The 6,000-nt window shown below is 53.8% G+C and overlaps 1 long non-coding RNA gene and 1 other non-coding gene across 2 annotated transcripts in view; both read left to right on the top strand.

The window, feature by feature from the left end:
- Positions 1 to 252: 252 nt before the first annotated feature.
- Positions 253 to 325, top strand: TRNAM-CAU (transfer RNA methionine (anticodon CAU)). The gene has a single exon. It is a non-coding gene; the product is annotated as a tRNA-Met (tRNA).
- Positions 326 to 3,286: 2,961 nt separating this feature from the next.
- Positions 3,287 to 6,000, top strand: part of LOC131273307 (uncharacterized) — a 48,049-nt gene continuing 45,335 nt past the window's right edge. The window contains exon 1 of the long non-coding RNA XR_009180496.2: positions 3,287 to 3,421. This is a non-coding gene — a long non-coding RNA (uncharacterized lncRNA). The remainder of the gene's footprint in view (positions 3,422 to 6,000) is intronic.

The following is a 6,000-nucleotide window of genomic DNA, read 5'->3' as shown; positions in this document are numbered from 1 at the left end:
AGAAGCAATCCTCCTCACACTTGAATCCGTGCCAAGCGTGGCAAGTGATCAGTGTTTGATGGACAGACCCACCGGCGGAGAAAGGAGGATCGGGAAGGGAGAGGCCGGAAGGGGGCGCCCGGAGCCCAGATCGTCGGTATCTTAGGTCAGGAATCAAGCGAGGACTAGAAATACAAGTATGACACTGTGCGCATGCGCAACGGGCTCGCTCAAGTAGACTCATTATTATGTGAGCGGAAGCTGCTTTCAGGTGCCTCGTTAGCGCAGTAGGTAGCGCGTCAGTCTCATAATCTGAAGGTCGTGAGTTCGATCCTCACACGGGGCACAATACTTTTGTTCGCTGTAATCCCGTAGTACCGCCCGAAAAACGGACTTGACTTTGTTAGCGTAGAGACATGTGGACGCTGGAAAATGGAGCTGCAGCGCATTTATTATCACATAATATATTATCATATATTATCACTGGTTCGTCGGCTTGTGCTGAGGTCGGCCAAGTCCACCGCAAGTCCTTGGACCGGGACTGATTCACCCATAAGAAACCCACCTCTTAGGAGCTTGGGCGGCTCCTGGCAGGCGCGCCTCGGGACCCCATCCTATCCTCCGTCCACGTTGTCGCTGCCTCTCCCACTGGGCCTGTGAGACTGCTCCCTGCGCCATCCCCAGAGCGCCTGGCATACAACAGGCACTCCATAAATGCCCAAAGAAAGGAATCGCATCTATTTTGGATTATTTTTTAGTTACATAAAAGGGGGCGGGGGGGAGGGGCGTTCATCGTGGAACATTTGGGAATCCGAGAAGGGGCCAAAGGCGCCCCAGAAGTCACCGTCACCCCACCTGGAGAGGGCCCTGGACCTGGGCGGGGCGAGGTCGGCCGCGGCGGCCACCAGCGCGCGGGGCTAGGGGCCAGCCGGGGCGGAGACCTGCCCGCGCCCCTCGGGGAGCCGCGGGGGCCGGGGGTGCCCAGGAGGGAGCACCTGTCAGCGCCTGGAACCACCGATCCCGCCCTTGCGGGGCTGCGCGGGATCAGGCCCCGCGGAGCCCTCAGTCCAGGAGGCCGCCACTGGGGCAAGGCCCTTGAAAGGCGGCAGCCCCGGAGTGACGGGCCTGGGCGGCGCGGGCTGGGGGTGGCGGGTCTTTCCAACCTCCCGGGGGAGGGGCTGGTCCCAGCGGGCTGTGGGGAGTGGGCAGCAGTGACGGGGGCCCAGGCCGTCACCGGGGGAGCACCGCGCGCCATCGGGGGAGTCTGGCCTGGGGGAGTGGGGAGTGGCAGGCCACGCAGCGTCTGGGGGAGACAGCTGCCGGGGCTGCGAGTTCAGCGCGGCTTGGAGCCCAGAGGTGGAGGTTAGAGGCAGCTCCAGGAGGCAAGAGAGGTGGGCCAGAAAAGAGGCTTCAGGGCCGGGGATCCGCGCTGTCAGTCTGGAGGGCAAGGGCTGGTGGCGCCTGAGTCAGGGATGGCGCTTCAGGCCCTGGGGACAGGCTCCTGCCTCTGCCCCTTCTGATCTGTGCGGGGAACCTACCCTGGGATTCCTCCAGGAGGGGTCACTGGAGAACTGGCCTCCTGGAGAATGAAAACCAAGTGCTGGGCCAGGGGAGAGGCTGGGTCTGGAGGGAGAGTGGCCATTCACCCATGGGGAGTACCCCTGGGAGAGGCAGGGCCATGCTGCCGGAGGAATGCCCCCAAATCTCAGGGGCTTCTTATGGCAAAGTCCACTTAGCACTCAGGCCTCAGCATCCGCTGGGATAGAGGACTTTGCTGGGCAAGTCCCCCAGGGCTCCAGGCCGCTAGAGGCATCAGGCTGCCTCTGGACAAGGGCTTGCACGAGCGACCCTGAGGCAGACCAGAGAGGTGAAGCAGGGCACTGGCTTTTAAAGCCTCTGCTCACCTTCCATCCATCAAGGCAAGTCGCTTGGCCACACCCAAGTTCACTGCCCTGGACGTTCAGTCCCACCTTATGCCAGGAAGGAGGGAGAACTAGAGATGCTTGGTGGACAGTCCTCCCCACCGTGGCAGGGAGGCAGGAGCGGGCGGCCATGCTCAGGGAAGTCTGGGTTGGGGAAATCCACTGGGGAGTCATCCTCAGAGTAGACCTGAAAGGTGGAGCTGAAGGACAAGAAGAAATGCCCAAGGGAAGGATGCAGAGGAAGAAGGGGTAGATGGATGGACACAGTTGGAGTTCAATTAATGCTTGGCAGAAGAGTGAGGCTGGGGAATGCACCTGCAGGGATTCTACTCCTGCCCTCCTTCTCAGGCACCAAGCCGGCCTGATGTGCTGATGAGCCTGATGTGCCCATGAGCCTGATGTGCCCATGGAATAACACGGCTCTGATTTCAGATGACCTTGAGGACTTGGGGGCACCTGAATTCTGTGTATTCCCACCTGGATGAGGGAAAGTGAGCGCCATTCCTCAGGAGAGCTGTGCCCAGGTGTGAGTTTGGCATGTTAGGGGGGAGGGACCCATCGTCCTTCAATGCCTAGATCTTTCCGACAGGCAGAGGGTGGCACATACATGTTGCCTTAGTGCCCTGGAGCTGCTGTGACAAAGCACCACAAACCTGTTTGAAACAACAGAAATGTATTGTCCCAGTTCTGGGGGCCAGGGCCATGACCACGGTCAGCAAGCAGTGCTTTCTCTGAAACCTGTGGGGAGAGTCCTTGCTCGCCTCTTCCTAGCTTCTGGTGGCAACGTAACCCCAGTCTCTGCCTCCGTCTCCACACGGCTGCCTCCCCTCTGTGTCCGTCTGGTCCTGGGTCCAAATTTCCCTCTTCTTGTCAGGGCACTGGCAACGTGAATTAGAGCCCACCCTCCTCCCTTTGGCCTCATCTTAGACACTCACATTTGGAGATAAGGTCACATTCACAGGACGTGGTCCTTGAGTATCTTTTGGGGCGACACAATTCAACAACACGTAGCCTGCAGCCCCTTTACAGGGGCAGCACGAGGCTCAAGCCTCTCTTCCCTGGGCAATGGGTGGGCTTGTTTTCTAGAGTCAAGGCTGGAAAAGGGCAGCTTCAATAGTAGCTGGGTGACGCTGGGCTTGTGGCAGTTTACTTTTATGAATCCCCAAAAGAGAAGATCATACCTATGCCCTGGCCTGCTCCTGTGGGCCTTTTTGATTGGACTATACCAATGAGGCGTGACTCCCACCCCCTTGCTGGGTCTGATATAAACGGACACAGTCACGGGAAGAGAGAGCTCTGCCACTTTTGATGCTGCTGTGTGTCAGAAAGGAGAGACTCACATAGCTGAGGTCCGGGGAGAGATGGGCCCCTTGCCTGCCAGCTTACAGCAGAACTTGGGAAGAGAGTGGAACAGCCGAGACTGGAAACAAACAAGCCCTATGCCAGGAGAGAGAGGAGTACAGGACCGCTTAGCACCAAGCCCCAGGAGGCTGCGCCCTGGAGCAGCTCAAGAGGAAAAGGTGAGCCTGGAGGGGGAGGCAGAAACCTGGCGGAGACCGGGGCCATCTTGCTTTGCCACGGGGCAGCACTCCAGGATCAGCAGGAGCTGACGTCGGTGAGAAAGCAGCTCTGATGGTGCCTCAGTTTGGACTTTCCGTGGCCCTTGAACTGTAAGCTTTTACCTCAAATAAATCCCCTTTATAAAAGCCAACGCATTTCTGGGACTTTGCACTGGCAGCCCTTTGGCAAACTAAAACACCGCTTAAGCCCCGTGAGCCCTGGGCTTCCCGCCCTAGAGTCAGAGCTGCACTGGGGTCACGGCTTTACGCACTTGGCCCTGCAGCCTGGCACGTGAACCCTCTGCGCCCACTGACTGTCGTTTCAGTGGCCAGGCTGCCGAAAACAACATGCCAGAAGGGGTTTGACCTTTACCATGGAGACTCATTAAGTTATATGCGTACGGCTCTGAGGCTGTGAAAAGTCCAAATTGAGGCTTCATCAGGCCATGCTTTTCTCCCTGAAGACTGGCTGCCGGCGGTCGTCCTCCTGTCACAGCGTCTCTGGGCTGTCCCTCTTCTTCCTCATGGTGTTGCTTCAGCGGCTTTCGCTCTCCGTCTGTGGCTTTTTCTCTCTGTGCATCAGTAGGGTTCTCTCTGTATTTATCTGGTTTATAAGGGACTCCAGGGTCAAGTGCTAATGAAATAATCTAATCAAAAGGTCCGTCCACCTACAAGAGTTTTACGCCCACAGGAATGGATTCGCTCTAAGGACATGATTTCTGGGATCCAAAAAAGCCTCAAACCACCACAACTGTCACTTTATTATCATCACCTTATTAAGAAGAAAATGGGATGGATGAAAGAAGCGAACGCGGCCTTCAGGGAGAGTTTTTGAGGGAGGGAGGAAAGAGTAAGTGTGCAAGAGAAGCAGATGCGACCTCAGCCAATCATGTAAAGACAGAAGTCTGCTCTCGTTAACTTAGTTGCTTCCCCTTAGCGCGCATAAAACTACGCTCTGCTCCATATGACTGGCCCTCCCTTTGTTTTTGAAAGAACCCCTTAAGTGGGTCCCATGAGTGAGGCAAAGGCAGGTTTGGTGAAGGCCCTGGCTGCACCTGTGGGCCTGTCCCAGTTACGCAGCTTATCCCTGGCACCTGGATGTCTTGTCTACCTGGAGCCTGTGGGCCTGTCCCAGTTATGCAGCTTGTCCCTGGCACCTGGATGTCTTGTCCACCTGGAGCCTCTGGTGGCCTTTTGCTGGTCCAGCCAGGCAGGGCAGTTCCCCTCCTCCAGGCAAGGCCTGCACTTTCCAATGCGATTAATCCCATCGTGTCTAGTAAGTGCAGTACAGGTAAGAGGCTGAGCTGATGATGATGTGCGTACAGGAAGATTCTCAAGGGCAGAGTGAACTGGTGAAGCAAAGGGGAAGATTGTGCCTCCATAATCGACAGCACAGGACAAGGAATGGCGACTGCCAGAAATGGAGAAACTTTTAAACTCAAGGATAGAGGCTCAGCACCAGTCTCGGACGCCTGTTAGTCTGATATCAATAGGAGACCTGCGTGACTTAGTCTGAGGACTCTACGGCCAAGCCGAGTAGAAGGGCCGCTGATGAAGGGCACATGTGCAGACAGCGCTGAGGGTTCCAGGCCCATATAAACGCGCTCCACCTTGGAGGGAGAGAAGAAGATAGTGACAGGCCCCAGAAGATCCCAGGGCTGTTAGAGCCCTCCTTGCAGCATCAGGAGGCCTCATCAAATCAGGAGCAGATATTGAGGTGGCTTATGGGCCTCATTAAGTTTTTAAGGGAACCAGAACTGGCCTATTTTGCAAGAAGATGCCTGATAGAATGTATATGAGTAAAGAGAAGAATATAGGCTTGATTTTAAAGGGTTATAGGACCAACTCACACTCCTATATTGTGGAGGTATATCTGGAAACTTCAAGCCTCAGTTCCTTTTATTTACTTTGTTGATTTTATTGATCTTTTCAGGGAACCAGCTTTCAGCTTAATTAATTCAATTTTTTTCCTCTTTTAAAAATTTATTAGAGGAATTGTAGATTTATGGGAAAAATCATGCAGAAAATACAGAGTTCCCATATTACCATCCTCCCCTGTCCTCTGCCCCTCCCCCGCCCCCAGTTTTCCTATTATTAATGCTTTGTGTTAATGAGGTACTTTGGTTATAATTGTTGAAACAATATTATTATAATTGTACTATTAACTATAGTTTACATTAGGGTTCACTGTGTAGCACAGTCCTATTTTTGTAGTTAATTTTCCCTTTTAGTTAATATATAATTCAGAGATGTTAATTACATTCACAATGTTGTGCTACCATCACCACCATCCATTACCAAAACCTTTCCATCAAAACTTCATTCTATTTCTGATTCTATGAATTTGCTTATTGTAATTATTTCACATCAAGGAACACTACTGATTTGTGCATGTTGATCTCATACCCCACCACTTTGCTGAATTCATGTATTAGCTTTAGTAGCTTTGCTGTGGATTTTTCAGGATTTTCTATATATTAAAATCATGCCATCTGCAATTATGGAAAGTTCTACTTCTCTCCAATTTGGATGGCTTTTCT

The sequence above is a fragment of the Dasypus novemcinctus genome, chromosome 14 (assembly GCF_030445035.2).
Source record: "Dasypus novemcinctus isolate mDasNov1 chromosome 14, mDasNov1.1.hap2, whole genome shotgun sequence".
NCBI lineage: Eukaryota > Metazoa > Chordata > Mammalia > Cingulata > Dasypodidae > Dasypus > Dasypus novemcinctus.
The sequence above is the reverse complement of the archived record's forward strand: the minus strand, read 5'-3'. Positions and strand labels throughout refer to the sequence as shown.